The sequence below is a fragment of the Ranitomeya variabilis genome, chromosome 7 (genome assembly GCF_051348905.1).
Source record: "Ranitomeya variabilis isolate aRanVar5 chromosome 7, aRanVar5.hap1, whole genome shotgun sequence".
Lineage (NCBI taxonomy): Eukaryota > Metazoa > Chordata > Amphibia > Anura > Dendrobatidae > Ranitomeya > Ranitomeya variabilis.
The window spans coordinates 166,209,426-166,227,943 of NC_135238.1; positions in this window are offsets into that span (position 1 = coordinate 166,209,426).

Here is an 18,518-nt window from a genome sequence, read left to right on the forward strand (position 1 = left end):
CTGTAAGCAGCATTTTACACAAGATTCAGGAATCCTGCAAGAATCACATGACATGTCATTTGTGTCTTAAAATGGCTCACTCGTCTATGTGAATAGACTCACTCTTCTATGTGAAAATCCTGCAAGATTCACATGACATCTCATGGCTGCTGTCAGCAGCTGTGTGCCTGACCCCCCCCTCCCCCTTTCTGAGAACCCAGACAGATGATCAAAACACAGAAAGCTTTATCAGAGATTTAGAGTCTGTAGAATTATCGGACTTCAGTATCGCTGTAAGCTGCAGACTGCCCATTTGATAATAAATTGTTATCAAAGTGACACCAAAGCATATTAAATATCACACCAAAATCATAGTGTATCAAAGTGTATTATTAGACCTATTATTACATAGGGCCATTTATTTATAGTCCCAATAATATTTATTCTCTTTTATTTACATTTTCATACACCTATAGTCCCAATAATATTTATTTGACCAGCAGATAATTAATTAAAATCGCATATAGCAATAGTGATCATGGCACTCAGGGCTTCTTGGAGGTGCACAAGTTAGGAATCCAACCCATAAAGTATAACTAAGAAATACTTGGCACTCTGGAGATGTTTGTTGCAAAATTCAGAAATAAATTTTATTTGGTGCATCCAGCTCAACATAAACGTTTTCGGTCTATACAAACAAGACCTTCATCAGATACAGTTGAGTGCTGCAATGTATATACAAAAAACAAAGAAACAAGAAAATTGCTTAAGACAAAATTCATGATGCACAGCGTCAAAATAAACAAGATCTATTTTATACTGTTATGACAATATGTTACAGACTTGATGAGTAACAGACAGCAAGTGTGACGGCCTAGGCGAATCCGGCCTGGAACTACGTGAAACGTGAATTCTGTTCCGAGGATGCTAGGAGTGTACACGTGTTAAGGCTATAATTGATAAGAGTGAAATGAGAACTTACAGGTTTGTAACCATGTGGGGAAAAAAACTTGTTAAATACAGCTTGTTAAATGCATCACCCCAATGAAAGGATATAGATTGTGGAGTAGTCTCCCCTGGAGCTACGGGGACATACAGATAAAGTGCACAGTGAGCCGCCTACAAAGACAAAGAAGACATGAATGCATAAAATAGATGTGATGTACAGTGGTGGGGCAAGATGCCCTATGGGCTATGTAAAAAATGCCAAACAGTCTAAGGAGTGACCACCAGATACCCGGGCCGGTGGTTATATAGATGGATACAGCTGTAAAATGAAGGGCCACCCAAGGCCCTAGGATAATTACCTGGAGATCAAGGAGAGAGTGTGCAAACCAACACACTAGAAAAAACGTCAGCCAAAATATGGGAGCGCTCTGTATCCATCTATATAACCACCGGCCCGGGTATCTTTTCTTGTTTCTTTGTTTTTTGTATATACATTGCAGCACTCACAACTGTATCTGATGAAGGTCTTGTTTGTATAGACCGAAAACGTTTATGTTGAGATGGATGCACCCAATAAAATTTATTTCTGAATTTTGCAACAAACATCTCCAGAGTGCCAAGTATTTCTTAGTTATAAAATCGCATATAGTTCAGCGATAATGTCAGGTGTTGGACAGTCATTTATCAGTTTTTCATACGTATCACAGAAAGATTTAGCTTGATCTGTGCGAGTTTGTTGGCATATTAGAAAAAGTACATTTGTATTAATTTTATTAGATTGTGGAAGAATTTTATTGACATTTTCATAAACCTATAGCCCCAATAATATTTATTTGACCAGCAGATAATTAATTAAAATCGCATATAGTTCAGCGATAATGTCAGGTGTTGGACAGACATTTATCAGTTTTTCATACGTATCACAAAGATTTTAGCTTGATCTGTGCGAGTTTGCGGACATATGTATATTCTGTGTTTATGCATCATTATTTCATACTGTGATTCTCATTTTATGAGCTTTATAACACATCAGACTGATTTACGGACATATTATGTATAATTATTTTAGAATGAAGCAGGCCCAGAGACACCCCAACCTGTACAGATAATGTTCAGTGTTAGCGTGATACAGCATTGTGTTATTATTCCAGGCTGTAACATTTCTATTCCCACAATTTCAACGATCTCTTGATTTTTATCAGAGTCGGTATTCACATATTATTATAATAACCATCGGTGATATTATGTATATCATGTGTTTTTGACAGGTATAAAACGGTTGTTTATTCGGACTCCCATGACAGCACTACGAGAGAGGGGATCCGCCCTTCAGGAACAGGAAACCTACAGAGATACAAAAGGGCGGCACCTCTCTCTATGCATCAGTTGGTTTCCTGTTCCTGGAGGGACAGGATCCTACAGATGAAATTCTCCGTAGTGGATCCCAGGCCGGCCGGCCGAATCTGGTAGCAGGGGGGTCTCCTACCTCGGCCGGTGCGGATGTCCCTGGAGGCGCCACGGTGGTCCTGGCTGGACTGCACGTCGGTGGCGTATGGCAGCAGGGAGCAGGGTCCGGAGGATTGCCTGATCTCCATTCTATGCCGGCGTTGGTAAGTATATGCCCCCCTTGGTTCTTGCAGCGATGCGGCGGTGCAGTGGTGGAGTGGGGTAGCGGTGACGGGAAAGCGGCGCCGACCGGAGCGCTGTCGCACATCTCCGGCGTCCTGCACCGCTCTCAGGAGCGTTTCCGGAATGCTGTGACGCCGGGGGCGGAGTCGGCAGGCGCTTCCGGGTTACTGGATGGCTGCGCATGCGCAGTCTATCCAAGATGGCGGCGCCCATCGATCCTGGACACCGGATTCCCCACTAACTACCGCTGACCTCGCAGCTGCGGTCTGGTCAGCAGAAACCAATGGGATGACGCCAGGCAGTCTGCTGACCGGAACCCAGGGGGATTTAAGCAGGTGTCGGATTTAGAGCCCTGCTTTTGGTCACACTTCCATCATGGAGAGTGGTGGTGAGCAGCCTCAGCTACTGGAGGTGCGACAGAAGCCCTTGGAGAAGGAGCATGTCAGGAGTGTCCAGTCCAGCCGCAAAAGCTCATCCAAGCAGGGATCGAGAGCTTCGACTGGGAAAGAACCCCCTCGTGTTCCGGTACCTTGATTTGGCGTACACTGGTAAGTGATCTACGTGAATGTTCACTCAGTGACGCGGGCCCCCTTATACTTTGTCATTCTAGGGGAAGAGAAGTGCAAAGACGAAACATAAGGAGTGCGCCCTGTGTGGAATCCCTTTACCAGATTCTTACCCTAAAAAATTATGTGCCCCCTGTATACAACAGACGGTGAGGTCTACAGGTGTGGTAGGGGTTAAGGGACATCAGGTCGGATAGATGGTATCACCTTATTGTCCTCCCCTAGGTAGCGGAAGAATCTGCAAATACGGCTAACTTAAAAGAGATGATCCGTATGGAAGTAAGGGAATCCCTGCGGTCTCTATCCCAGGCGGGAAGTTCAAAACCTAAAACTCCCTTAATCTCTGAATCTTCGGAGGAAGAAAAAGAGGAAGGTTCCTATGGCTCTATTCCCTCTTCCTCGTCATCGGAAGAGGACTCTGGCCGGTTTTGTCTACCGCTGGACCGAGTGGACAAACTAGTTAAATCGGTCAGGGGTACCATGGGCCTGGAAGAGCCTAAAACACAACCTTCCAGGCAGGAAATAATGTTCAGCGGATTAGACCATAAGAAGCGCAGATCCTTTCCGTTGATAGATAAAGTTCAAGATTTAATTCTCCGTGAGTGGAAGAAACCGGAGAAAAAAGGCTCGTTACCACCAGCTTTAAAACGCAGGTATCCCTTTGAGGATGCAGCCGTTGATACCTGGGACAAGGCCCCTAAGCTAGATGCGGCGGTGGCGAAAGCGTCCAAAAAAGCCTCATTACCCTTTGAGGATATGGGGACCCTTAAAGATCCGCTTGATAGGAAGGCAGACACCTTCCTTAAAGGTACCTGGGAGATGGCGGCCGGATCTCTGAGACCAGCGGTGGCCGCAACGTGTACAGGCAGATCCTTAATGGTCTGGCTGGATCAGTTAGAGTCACAACTTAAGGAAGGTGCATCCAGGAATACAATCCTGAATGCGCTCCCAGTGATTCAAGATGCTGCGGCCTTCCTGTCGGACGCTTCACTGGATTCCGTCAAAATGGCGGCCAGAGCAGCAGGTCTTTCCAACGCGGCTCGTAGAGCCTTATGGTTAAAATGTTGGTCTGGTGACATCCAATCAAGATCCAAGCTCTGCGCTATCCCATGTAAAGGGGAATATCTCTTCGGACCAACTCTGGATGACTTGCTTGAAAAAGCAGGTGATGATAAGAAGAAGTTCCCTAATCTGCCATCAGCATCTTACCGTCGCCCCTTCAACAGAAGGAGGTTTGGTCGCGGAAGGAAACGCGCGTCCTCACCCTCGAGAGATAATTTCAGATGGGAGGATAGACGCAAGAGAGGTACGGGCTATATGTTCCGCCGTTCCTCAAAAGAACGTAAAAAGTCAGACCAATGACTAGCAATCCCTGTGGGAGGGAGATTGGCAGCCTTCTCTTCCGCATGGTCTGACATCACTAATAGTGACTGGGTCCGAGGCATTGTATCAGACGGTCTGAGACTGGAGTTTGACCATTGGCCTCGGGATAAGTTCAAATTAACCCCCTTACGTTCCTCCTCTATTGAACAAACGGCTTTGGAAGCTGAAGTCACCAATTTATGTCTTAAAAAGGTGCTGATTGAGATCCCAGATTCAGAAAGAGGAAGAGGGTTCTACTCTCCTCTATTTCTGATTCAAAAACCAGATAAGTCATTTAGGACCATCATTAATCTTAAATCTCTTAATGAATTCCTGGTTAATAAAACCTTCAAAATGGAGTCTATCAGTACTACAATAAAGATGTTGTTCAAACACTGTTATTAAATTCAGAGACCCAACAATACTGTCTGCCGCCTGATAAATTACTCCACATTCAACAACAGGTGTTGAAGGCGATTAATAAACCATCCATGACCCTTAGACAGGCTATGTCACTGTTAGGATCCCTAACTTCGTGCATTCCTGCCGTCCGTTGGGCCCAATTCCATACCAGACCTTTACAGTTTGAGGTTCTGGACAATGATAGAGCCTTACAGGGGTCCTTGCAGGGTCAGGTGACGTTAAGTCCAGTAGTACTTGCATCTCTCAGATGGTGGCTAGTGGAAGGCAATCTGTCGGCAGGAGTTCCCTGGGTGACACATGTGACTCGTGTAATAACAACTGACGCCAGCCCTACGGGATGGGGGGCGCACATGGGTGACATCGTAGTTCAAGGGCTATGGGACCCTCAAACATCAGCTTCCTCCAATCAGAGAGAGTTAATGGCTATTGAACTAGCAGTTAAAAAACTCCTCGTGTATCTACAGGGTCACCATGTCAAGATCCTCTCCGACAACCAGGTGGCAGTAGCCTACGTAAACCACCAGGGTGGTACACACTCCGAATCTCTGATGGAAGTAGCAGACCGCCTTCTCCAGACAGCAGAGAGCAGTTTACTATCTTTAACTGCTCTACATTTAAAAGGGAAAGAAAACATAAAAGCGGACTTTCTAAGCCGCAACACCTTAAAACAAGGGGAATGGTCCCTGAACAGAGACATCTTCGGTCAAATCGTCCACATGTGGGGTCATCCAGACGTGGACCTGTTTGCCACCAGGGACAACAGAAAAACAAAAAAATTCTGTTCTCTGAATCCCAGGGAGAATCCGTTGGCAGTGGACGCCTTCCTGATCAAATGGGACTTCCGTTTGGCTTATGCGTTTCCCCCGCTGGGCCTATTACCTCTTGTGGTCAGGAAAATAAGGGAGGACCGAGCAAGGGTCATACTGGTCGCCCCTTTCTGGCCCAAGAGAGCTTGGTTCGCGTGGCTCAGGACCATGTCGGTGGAAGACCCCTGGGTACTTCCGGACATTCCCAATTTACTCCATCAAGGTCCGATCACCCATCCGCAGGTGAAGGGGCTCCATTTGACGGCATGGTGTTTGAGAGGTCATTATTAAAATACAGAGGTTTTTCCCCAAACTTAATTGATACCCTTATGAAGAGTAGAAAAAATATAACAACAAAGATCTACTCTAGAACCTGGAGGAAGTTCTTGGCCTCTTCAGATTTCAGAATTGAAGAAGGGTTACCAATTAACCAAATTTTAGAATTCCTGCAGAAAGGGTTAGAGCTAAACCTATCCACAAGTACACTAAAAGTACAAGTCTCAGCCCTGGGGGCCCTGTTTTCTTGTAACGTTGCTAATAACTATTGGGTATCAAGGTTTATAAAAGCTTCTAGTAGAGCTAGACCTATACACAAGAACAGGTCGGTACCTTGGGATCTCAACCTAGTCCTGTCAGCCTTGACTAGAGAACCGTTTGAGCCCTTACATTCTGCTTCAATTAAATTATTGTCCCTCAAGACAGCGTTCTTGGTAGCGATAACATCTGCTCGTAGAGTAGGGGACATTCAAGCACTCTCTAGACTCTCCCCATATACAGAGTTTTTACAGGACAGAGTAGTCCTAAAACCGGACCCCGCCTATTTGCCAAAAGTCGCCTCACATTTTCACAGATCACAGGAGATAGAGGGGTTAGGGAGAAATGATGGTAACACTAACGCTAAAGAAGAACTACTCCATACATTAGATGTTAGGAGATGCCTGTTAGAATACATCACAGTCACTAACGCTTGGAAGAGAGAGGATGCGTTATTTTTATCCTTCCAAGGTCCTAGGAAAGGGCTTAGAGTTTCGAAGTTCACACTAGCGAAGTGGATTAGGGAGGCTATCTCTCTGGCTTATACTGCAGGTGGAGGTCCGGCTCCGCAGAATCTGAGGGCACATTCCACCAGGGCCATGGCTACATCCTGGGCGGAAAGATCTGGAGTATCAATCGACCAGATATGTAAGGCAGCTACGTGGTCGTCCCCTTCCACTTTTTTCAAGCACTATCGGTTGGACTTGGGGTGCTCCTCTGATCTCACCTTCGGGTTAAGGGTGCTGCAAGCTATAGTCCCTCCCTAAGGTAGTTTTACATCTCTGTAATTCTCTCGTAGTGCTGTCATGGGAGTCCGAATAAAGCATTAAGCTACTTACAGGTAGCGGCATTTTTCGGAGGCCCATGACAGCACCCTTAGTTCCCTCCCTATTCACGTGGGGGTTGCACTTCCTATAATGTATATAATGAGATATATATAGATCTCACGTGTGGTATTTGTATTGGATTAGTTTTGTATATAAACTGTATATAATATTTGTGTGCTACTAACCGCGGTAGTCCTCTCAGGCTCTAATATACAACTGATGCATAGAGAGAGGTCCCGCCCTTTTGTATCTCTGTAGGTTTCCTGTTCCTGAAGGGCGGATCCCCTCTCTCGTAGTGCTGTCATGGGCCTCCGAAAAATGCCGCTACCTGTAAGTAGCTTAATGCTTTTATACATGACTGGTATATGAATATAAAAAGTAAAAAGCATCACATGTACAATTAACATACATCATTACACTTCTTACAAAATAGATAATATACAGTATATAGTTCAGTGATAATTGTTACAGTATTTTATTTTCCTGATGCTACTTTTGTTCGTGTATTATCGGCGGCTTCTTCAGTTGTGATTCTTACCTTTTCTATATGATTATGGGTAAATGAATTGTCCAGTGCCAGCATAATTTTTCAGCGTGTCCAGGGGTTGTGTTTAACTATCCTTTTAGAGTGTCTAGTAGTTTTATATTCTTTGTCTGTTATATTTCTACACAAAGCTTCAAAACTATTTTGTAATTTATAATGTATCACAGTAGTTTCATATGAAGTTACATCTTGGGCTCTGTTCAGACTATTGTAATATCTGTAGCTTAAAATAGAGCCAAATAGCTACTTTCAAAGCCGGACATACACCATTGATTTTAATGGGGTCTAAGGGGATTCTATCAAGCTTTTCCACATAATAGTTATGGAAAGAATAATGCTACAGAATTGGCCGCTCCAGTTATAAAACAAAAATGATGAAAATTATCCTTGATGATAATGTGAAAAAGGCTTATGCAGCGGGTTTATGGATCTCTACAATAAACACCATGTGTAGAAATTTGGTTCTAGAACTTGTTGGATTAGTGAATATAATAACGCTTGGCATATTTTATAACATACAGCTAATGATTCTTGCTTTTAACTTGTATGTAACTGGTTAATGTTACTAATACCCTCTAACATGGGGTCATGGTTCTGCATTTTCTGAAGAGTTGAGCTTCATCTCCATCTTTCTTTAATTCTACATTATTTTATCACATATTAATTTCACAGCTGTCTGTGCTGGCTATTTACACACAGCCTTCTTGAATTCAATGTTTGTAGATTTTTCTGTAATGGGAAAAAAAACCCCAAAAAACAAAAAAACGTGTACAAAGTTAAAACATAATTAAAATAAAGAATAATGACCTAGCTGGTTGTTTGGATGATATTGTAAAATCATTTATTGTTTCTACTACTTGGCAATTGTTACACTCTGTTATTTTTATTTATTTATTTTTTTCCTTGGATTTTGTTAGTCATTACAATTATTTTTGCTCCCAAGATAGGGTTTTAGAGTCACCAAGTAACATAAACGTGCAGACTCCTGAATATTACAATTACAAAACATTCAAAGTTTGTTTCTCCACTTTTTGCAGATAATAAATCTTAATTTCTTTATAATTTGACTTTTAGTTATAGTTTGTTTCAGCTTTGTCGTTCTATGTATACCGTAAATTTTGCTTCCTTTCAGTGAATAATATAAGACAAATTATTTTTATACAAAGACATCTAACTTATGTATACTTTTAAAGCTTTGTTACATTTCTATCCAGTCTACACCATGCTGTGTAACATAAATACATGTGGTATTGTAGTATGGTTTTTGGTTTCTCTGAACTGCCGCAAACAAAACATATAAGGTAGTATGGCACAAGATGTGAGCGTACCCGAAGCTCACTGAGCATTACCGCTGCACTCATGACGATAATACACGAACAAAAGTAGCATCAGGAAAATAAAATACTGAACTATATACTGTATATTATCTATTTTGTAAGAAGTGTAATGATGTATGTTAATTGTACATGTGATGCTTTTTACTTTTTATATTCATATACCAGTCATGTATAAAACAACCGTTTTATACCTGTCAAAAACACATGATATACATAATATCACCGATGGTGGTTATTATTATTATTATTATATGTGAATACCGACTCTGATAAAAATCAAGAGATCGTTGAAATTGTGGGAATAGAAATGTTACAGCCTGGAATAATAACACAATGCTGTATCACGCTAACACTGAACATTATCTGTACAGGTCTCTGGGCCACAGGGTTACGTGCTGCTGCTCAGAGCTTCCTGCACTGAATGTGTCAGCGTGGCCGGAAAGCAGAGCACAGCGGTGACGTCACCGCTGTTACTGCCGGCACTGACACATTCAGTGCAGGAGGCTCTGAGCAGCTGCGCTAACCCTGTGGACGCCGGGGGACGTGACAGACATCAGAAGGTGAGTATGTAGTGTTTTTTTTTTTTACTTTTACAATGGTAACCAGGGTAAATATCGGGTTACTAAGCGCGGCCCTGCACTTAGTAACCCGATGTTTACCCTGGTTACAAGTGAACACATCGCTGGGTCGGCGTCACACACGCCGATCCAGGGATGGACAGCGGGTGATCAGCGACGAAATAAAGTTCTGGCCTTCTAGCTCCGACCAGCGATATCACAGTGGGATCAAGATCGCTGCTGCGTGTCAAACACAACGAGATCGCTATCCAGGACGCTGCAACGTCACGGATCGTCGTCGTTCTCGCTGCAAAGTTGCTTACTGTGAAGGTACCTTAAGGTGTTCAGTGGACATGACTGGCTTTTTGTTCAGCTCAAGTAATGGTCTGCAAAGTGATTTGGTGAAGGAGCTGCCTGCTATTTTCCTGCAATCTTCTACTGGACCAGACTAGTAGCATATGCTGTAATGTATTCCATGTGAATCTGAGGTCTATGTGGAAATTTCTGTTTATGCACAAGCACATAGGCTACAATTAGTCTGTTTGTGGTCCATTGTGCACACAACCACACACAGGCCAACAAAACATTTGTGTGAATGTACCGTTATGCAAAGCTTACCATTGCTCAGTCCTCATCCAAATGTAAACACAGCCACTAGTAAGTACACATCCTTGTGTAAAACTGCCCCAGTAATTCCACTTCTAAGACTGCTGTCACACTAGCAGTATTTGGTCAGTATTTTACATCAGTATTTGTAAGCCAAAACCAGGAGTGGGTGAATGCAGAAGTGGTGCATATGTTTCTATTATACTTTTCTCTATCCCCATGATGGCACCACGGAGAGAGGGGTCCGCCCCCAGGGACAGGAAACCTACAGGTGAAAAAGGGCGTACCTCTCTCCCACATCAGTTGGTTTCCTGTCCCTGACTGGGAACCTACAGCACGTACCTGAAAGGATTCTTCGTGGGATTCCAGGGGTTGGTCCAGTCGATTTTTGATAGGGGGCGCCCTGTCACGGCTGGATTGAGCGGTTTTCTCCCCCCTTTTTCTCCATTCCCTGAAGCACCACCACAGGGGTCGGCGGGCCTCATGGGTGAGTGGGGGGGGGGAGGCAGTGAAGGGATCAAGTCTGCCTTCCTCTCAAAAAAAAAAAAAAAAAAAAGGGGGTAGGAAGCGGGTGACGGCGGTCACCAAAAGAAGCCCTATGTCACAGCATGGAGGTAGCGGCGGCTACCTTTCCATAAGCCCCAGACAAAATCGGGGAGAAGGTGACCGGATGCCGTGGGACCGCGCGAGACGCCGACGCCATTACCGCCCGGACAGTGCAGGCGCTGACGAACGGAACGCTAGTGCGCGCGCGCTGGCGTCCCAGCTCATATCTTCCCTCATGTGAGGCCGGCGTTCCAGGAGAACCGGAAGTCAGGCGGGCGCATGCGCAGATCGTCACCTCCGGTGTCGCCGACACACTGTGATAAAAGAACGCTCAGCAAGCGAGGAAAATGTGGCAAATTCAAACTCCAGTGCACCAAACAGTGCGGAGGCCACTATGAGTGAGAACGAGCAGCAGGATGTGCAGGAAGTCGTCCAGCTATCCCCTGAGCAAGCACAGGCGCAGCGCTTACAGCATCAGCGCAAGGGGAACTCTTCCTCTCTACAGCGCAGCAGCAGCGGACGATCAGAGTCACAACGCAGCCGAGGGTCTGCAAAAACCACACGGCCGGCGGCAAATCCAGTGGACACAGTCCCCAGGCCCGAGACGGTATCTCTGATCCTCAGGGGGTGAGTGACCTACGTGAAAGTGCTGAGTTTAATACGGAATTACTCTTTTTTTCCTAGGGAAGGAAATGTACAGGCAAAACAAAGCATAGAGAGTGTGCTATATGTTTAGGGGGAACTGCCTTCCTCCTGGGAGAAGAGACTGTGCAGCACTTGTATAAAAAAGACGATTCAGGAGGAAACCCCAGCGTTTGCCTCAGAGCTTAAGTCATTAATAAAAAGTCAAGTGGAGAGTGCCCTTAAAGGCATTAAAACCACAAAGAAAAAACACAAGACAAGTCATGGGTTCCCTGAATCTAGTGCAGATGAGTCAGAAAGCGAGCCATCTGACTCAAATGATTCATCAGCCTCTGACACCTCTTCAGTATCCTCAGAAGGGGGGCGCAGTTGCTTCCCTATCGAGGAGACAGAAGCCTTAGTGAAAGCAGTCAGAACAACAATGGGGCTGGTAGATGAGCGACCTAAAAGAACAGCGCAGGACATAATGTTCAGCGGTCTGGAACAAAAGAAAAGAAGAGCATTCTCAATAAACGAGAAAATTCATTCTCTAATTAAGAGAGAATGGAAAAAAACAGACAAAAAAGCTCTTCTGACTCCCAAGAGAAAGTACCCTTTCGATGACCCAGCCTCCTCATCTTGGAGTAAGGCACCAAAGTTAGATGTGGCCATAGCAAAGGCCTCTAAAAAGTTTGCCCTGCCCTTTGAGGACATGGGCACCTTAAAAGACCCAATGGACAAAAAGGCCGAGACTTTCTGAAAAAACTCCTGGGAAGCTGCAGGGGGTGGACTAAAACCAGCCATCGCTGCCACCTGCACGGCCCGCGCCCTAATGGTGTGGCTCGAGCACTTGGATTCCCAATTAAAAGAGAAAGTCTCGAGAGACAATTCAAAAATCAGTGTCTGTAATGAAAGGTGCTGCAGCCTTTTTGGCTGATGCATCCGTAGATTCGGTTAGACTAGCAGCCAGGTCAGCCGCCTTCTCAAACGCCGCAAGACGTGCCCTGTGGCTAAAATGCTGGCCTGGGGATCTTCAAACGAAAACGAGACTATGTTCAATACCTTGCGAAGGCAAATTCTTGTTCGGGTCAATGCTAGACGATATCCTCGACAAAGCCGGGGATAAGAAGAAATCTTTCCCTGGATTCCCCAACCAGTCTTACAGGCGTTCCTTTCGGAATAGAAAAAGACCCCCTAAAGGGAACAAAGAGGCATGGGAAGACAAAAGAAACAAAAACAGAGGTTTCCTGTTCAACAAACCCACTCCTGATAATAAGAAAACTCAATGAAGGTGTTCCCCGGGTCGGTGGGAGGCTAGCCGGTTTTCTTCCAGCCTGGGGAAAAAATTTCAAACAGTCCCTGGATTTTAGGCATAATACGAGAAGGGCTCAAGCTAAAATTCCGCGTTCCCCCCAGCAACTTCTTTATGGTAACACCGCAGAGACAGTCACAAGAACAGTCAGCTCTCCAGGAAGAGATTTTAAGCCTAATCCAGAAGGGAGTCTTACAGGAAGTCCCACACCAGGAAAAAGGCATGGGCTTCTACTCCCCCCTCTTCCTCCGAAGGAAACCAGATGGATCGTACAGGACGATCATAAATCTCAAAAAATTAAACAGTTTCCTCGAAATCCCACACTTCAAAATGGAGACAATAAAATCTTGCGTGAAAATACTCTTTCCGTTGTGTTTCATGACTGTTCTAGACTTACGAGATGCATATTACCATGTGCCGATCCACAGGGATCATCAAAAGTATCTCAGACTAGCAACGAATATCCAGGGGGAGATAAAACACTGTCAATTCCGGGCCCTCCCATTTGGGTTAGCTATTGCACCCCGGGTATTCACGAAAATAATGTCGGAAGTGATGGCTCATATACGGGAACAGAATATCCTGATAGTTCCCTACCTGGACGATCTCCTTGTAGCAGGGGCATCATTCCATCACTGCAAACAACAGTTGGATTTGGTCATGACTTCTCTGTCAAGCCTAGGTTGGCTATTGAACCTTTCCAAATCCAAAGTAGTCCCTTCTCAGGTACAGGAGTACTTAGGGATAGTCCTGGACTCAAGCACACAAATGTGCTATCTTCCTCAGGGGAAGATTCAAAAAATGACACAGGCTGTGTTGCAGTTGTCGACATCCCCGGTCACCACTCTCTGGAAAGCTATGTCGCTGCTGGGCTCTATGACGGCCTGCATCCCGGCCGTACAGTGGGCACAGTGTCATACCCGGGACCTACAATGGGAAACTTTAAATTCAAGCCTGTATCTGGGCGGAAATTTAGACGGGCAATTAAGTATATCATCAACTACGATACACTCCCTAGAATGGTGGGCGGACCCAGTAAATCTTACCAAGGGGGTCCCTTGGGCACTACCGACGGAGAAAATCCTAACGACGGATGCAAGCCCCTGGGGGTGGGGAGCACATGTAGACAGTCAAGTGGCACAAGGGAACTGGAACAAAAATCAAGAACTAACCTCATCAAACATGAAGGAACTGTTAGCGGTAAAGCTCGCCCTGACACACTTTCTAAAACTCCTTCGCTCCCACCACGTAAAAATCTTCTCAGACAATCAGGTGGTGGTAGCATATTTAAACCACCAAGGGGGTACCAGGTCGCAAGCACTGATGGAAGAAACTCGATCCATCTTTCACATAGCGGAGCACAACCTGAAGTCCCTAACAGCCCTCTACATAAAACGCTCAGAAAACCAAACCGCAGACTTCCTCAGCAGGACGCGCTTAAAACGGGGAGTGGGAGCTAAAACAATCGGTGTTCAACCAGATAGTAATGCGTTGGGGAGAGCCAGAGATAGACCTATTCGCGGACAGTCAAAATCGGAAGGTAAAAATGTTCTGCTCAATCAATCCCCGGGGGGGCCCAGTAGCTCTGGACGCCCTTACAATTCCCTGGAACTATCGCCTCGCCTACGCGTTCCCTCCAATATCCCTTATTCCCCTAGTCCTGAGGAAAATTCGGGAGGAGGGAGCAACTGTGATAGTAATAGCTCCGTTCTGGCCTCGCAGAATATGGTTTTCTTGGCTAAGAAAAATGTCCATAGACAGCCCATGGGTTCTACCAGACTCTCAAAATCTGTTATCCCAGGGCCCAGTGTGTCACCCCAGCGTAAAAAGCCTACACATGACAGCTTGGCTTTTGAAAGGAAGCTATTAAGCGATAAAGGTTTCTCACCCAATCTGGTGTCCACATTATTACAGAGTAGGAAACTCGTAACCACCAGAATATACGGAAAAATGTGGAAAAAATTTGTCGGTATCGGGTGCAGATCCATCGGGGGAAATCCCAATAGGGAAAATTCTTGAGTTCCTGCAAAAGGGGTTGGAAAAAGGTTTAGCTACGAGTACTCTGAAGGTTCAGGTAGCAGCCTTGGGAGCGTTGTATAATTACGATCTAGCCAGAAACCGATGGATCATGAGATTCATTAAAGCCTCGGGTAGATCAAGGCCTATCCCTCTTCATAATGCCCCTCCATGGGACTTAAACCTTGTTTTAATTGCGCTAACCAAACCTCCCTTTGAACCCCTGGCAGACGCACCCCTAAAGATCCTATCTCTAAAAACCACACTCCTAGTGGCCCTAACCTCGGCCCGTCGTGTCAGTGACATACAAGCACTATCCGCGTGTCCTCCCTTTACTCAAATTCTCGACGATAGAGTCATTCTAAAAACTGACCCGGCTTACCTCCCTAAAATCGCGTCACAATTTCATAGGACACAAGAGATCTCTCTACCCTCATTTTGTCCCAACCCCCAAAATGAGGGAGAAAAATCACTGCATACCCTTGATGTAAAAAGATGCCTAGTCCAATATTTGTCAGCCACTAGGGTGTGCAGGAAGGATAGGGCTCTGTTTGTCTGCTTCCAGGGTCCACGGAAGGGACAAAAAGCATTGAAAGCCACGTTAGCGAGGTGGATAAGAGATGCTATCGCCCTATCCTACTCATCCAGCGGGACGACCATCCCAGAGAATAGAAAAGCTCACTCAACCAGAGCAGTGGCATCATCCAGGGCGGAGAGAGCTGGCGCTTCGATACAACAGATATGTAGAGCGGCCACTTGGTCTTCACAGTCTACATTTTTCAAACACTACCGCTTAGACTTGACCTCCTCTGATCTCACCTTTGGGCGAAGGGTTCTAGAGGCAGTGGTCCCTCCCTAAGAATTACAATCTATGCAAATCTCTCCGTGGTGCCATCATGAGGATAGAGAAAATTATGGTTACTTACCTATAACGGTATTTCTCTGATCCCATGATGGCACCCGTATATTCCCTCCCTTTTCACACACAGGTGTGCACATTATAATGTATCATTAATTACCTTAGTCACGGTGCCTCTGTTAAGTTAAAATTGTTAAGCTTAATTTGTGTAAATATTAAGTTGCAGCTGAAATTCTGTATAAAGGCTCTGTAAACCAACTGATGTGGGAGAGAGGTACCCCCTTTTTCACCTGTAGGTTTCCTGTCCCTGGGGGCGGACCCCTCTCTCCGTGGTGCCATCATGGGATCAGAGAAATACCGTTATCGGTAAGTAACTATAATTTTCCTCTATTTGTTCCACTCCTGGTTTTGGCTTACAAATACTGATGTAAAATACTGACCAAATACTGCTAGTGTGACGGCAGCCTAAATCAGGATCTTGGAACAATTACCTATGTAATGCCTTTTTTTATAGCAGTCGATAAAAGGTTCTCATTCCTCAGCACCATCTTTTTATGGCACTGATGAATAATTTAAATTGAGTGCCAATGGTTGTCATAGCAACCCAGGGCTAAGTAATGGGCCTCAGGATCTGCCACCTGAGGTTGCCAATGACCAGGGTCTAACAGGCCTAATGCACTGCGATATGTATGATGTGAATTAGGCCTGGGTCACACTTGTGAGTGCAATGCGAGAAGCTCAGGCGAGTCTCTCGCTTCAATACCCGGCACTGCCGCCGGCACTCGGGACTGGAGCCTTCAGCTGCATAGAAATACATGTACAGCGCCCCAGAGTCCTGGTCGTTGCAGTACTGATGCTCCGCCGCTAAGGGGGGGCTATGGTACGTCTGATGCCACTGAAGGAGTTCACCTGACCAGGTATCACAGACACCAATACACTTCACAGTCTGGCCTCCAGGAGGAGCTAAGGGTACTATGTATTAGGCCACTCCTCACAGTCTGGTAAAACTGGGGGTTAGATAGGAAGTTAGACAGAAGCTGACCGGGTTGGAACCAGGCAACATCCTGTGGCAGAGGGTGTTGCAGGGGAAGATTCGGGGGGTCCCTGTCAGGGGTGGGATCCTGACAGAGGCCTAGCGTACAGAAAGAACGTTACGGGACCGCGCCTGCACTTCATCGCGGTGGTACCCCAAGAAAGGACAAGAAGCGAGGTTTATTGTGCTGAGTGAGAAACGAGATCAACGCAACAAGGAGAAACACCAGTAGGAGTCGTGCTGTAAGACGAGGCAACATCCTACTGAGGCGCGTGGCCGGAACACCGAGGAAGTATTGAGCTCCAGGCCTTACTTCAAACCTACGGCAGGACAGTCAGTTATAGGCGGGCTGTCTCATCCAACATCACCTAAGCAGACACAGGGGGCAACACTTGGAGAGGGGCGACTCTAGGGTCCCAGAAGACCTCCGAGCCTACCCATCATACGGGTGCGTCCTAGCCATATCATCTGGGGGACGAAGAGGAACATCATAATCGAGTTGTGAGGGAACTTCAGAAACAGACACAACAGTTGTGAGGACTATCCCGTAAGCACAGCAGGGAAGGACTGCAACACACAAGCGCTAGTAGGTAGGCACAGATTTCCACCTGCAAAGGGAACTCTGGAGGTGCCATCGGACCGGCTGGTCTCACGCAGCCCGGTTAACTGTATTCCGGACTGAGGATCCTGGAGCCTTCAGTAAAGAGACTGCAACTCTGTGTCCTCGTTATTCACCGCGACCTACACCACACCACAACATCTGCACATTGGCAACTTTCACTGGACGCCCCTCAGCAGGGTCACGGACCGGGCCTAGCCACCGTGACAACCCCAGAACCGAGATACAGAGAGGCCCGGTACCGGGTACCCCTCGGCCCTGCGGCAGTGGGGGCGCTCAACATGCAGCGGCACACTCTGGTCCCGAGAGCCGGCGGCAGTGCAAGTATTGATGCGAAAGACTCGCCTGAGCTTCTCACATTGCACTCGCAAGTGTGACCCTGGCCTTATTCTAGCATTCAGAGAGTAAGATGATTAAGTTCTTGGGAAGAACCAAGTAAAGGAGCAAAAAAGGAGAGGATCTATTACAATTTGAAATAAAAGCATGAAAAAATAATGGAAAAATATTTTGCCAGTAAAAAGGCAAGTTTTGTAAAAACAAAAATAAGGATAAAAAGTACACACAATTGGTCTCACCATGTCTGCAAAATGCTACAAAACTGTCACATTATTATACTGTATGGTGAACTCCTAAAAGAAAATATACAAAAAGCTTTTTTTCCATCTTACTACCACACAATCAATAAGGAGATAGATATATAGATATATATATATAATTATAATTGAAACCCCCCCCCCACAAAACTCTGATTTAAAAATGCAAAACTTACAACTCTCAGAACAAGATGATGCAAAACCAAATTATTGTTTTAATTAAAAGAAAAAAAAAATATTTTTCAAAAAGACATAAAATTTATATAAATCTAGTGTGACTATGTTCGTACTAACCCGAAGAAAAGTTTTTAGCTTTTTAATTAATTGAATTTTAACTACTTGTGTTTACCACACGGTGAACAGTGTAAAATAAAAGTAGCGGAGTTGACTTTTTTTTTGTTAATTTTTATTTTAATTTTTCAAATCTAAAAGTAATCAAAAATGCTACGTACTCTAAATTAATACAAATGAAAGCTTCAAGTCATACTGCAAAAAACAAATCCTCATACAGCTCTGTCGGCAGAAAATTCAAAAAAGGTACAGCTCTCAAAATTTGGTCATAAAGGAAAACAATGGCAATCAAGTGAAGAAATGTGGCAAAAATGTTTACAGTGTGCAAAAGTAGCACAACATAAAAAATATATAAATATGATCACTGTAATTGTACTGACCCCTACCCCTAATTTTTTTTTTTTATCACTAATACTGTATGGTATACAGTGTTTAAAAAATGCTTATTTGTTCATTGTTTTCATCCCAGCATTAAAATAAGGCTGCGTTCCTGTTTTTTTTACACTGATA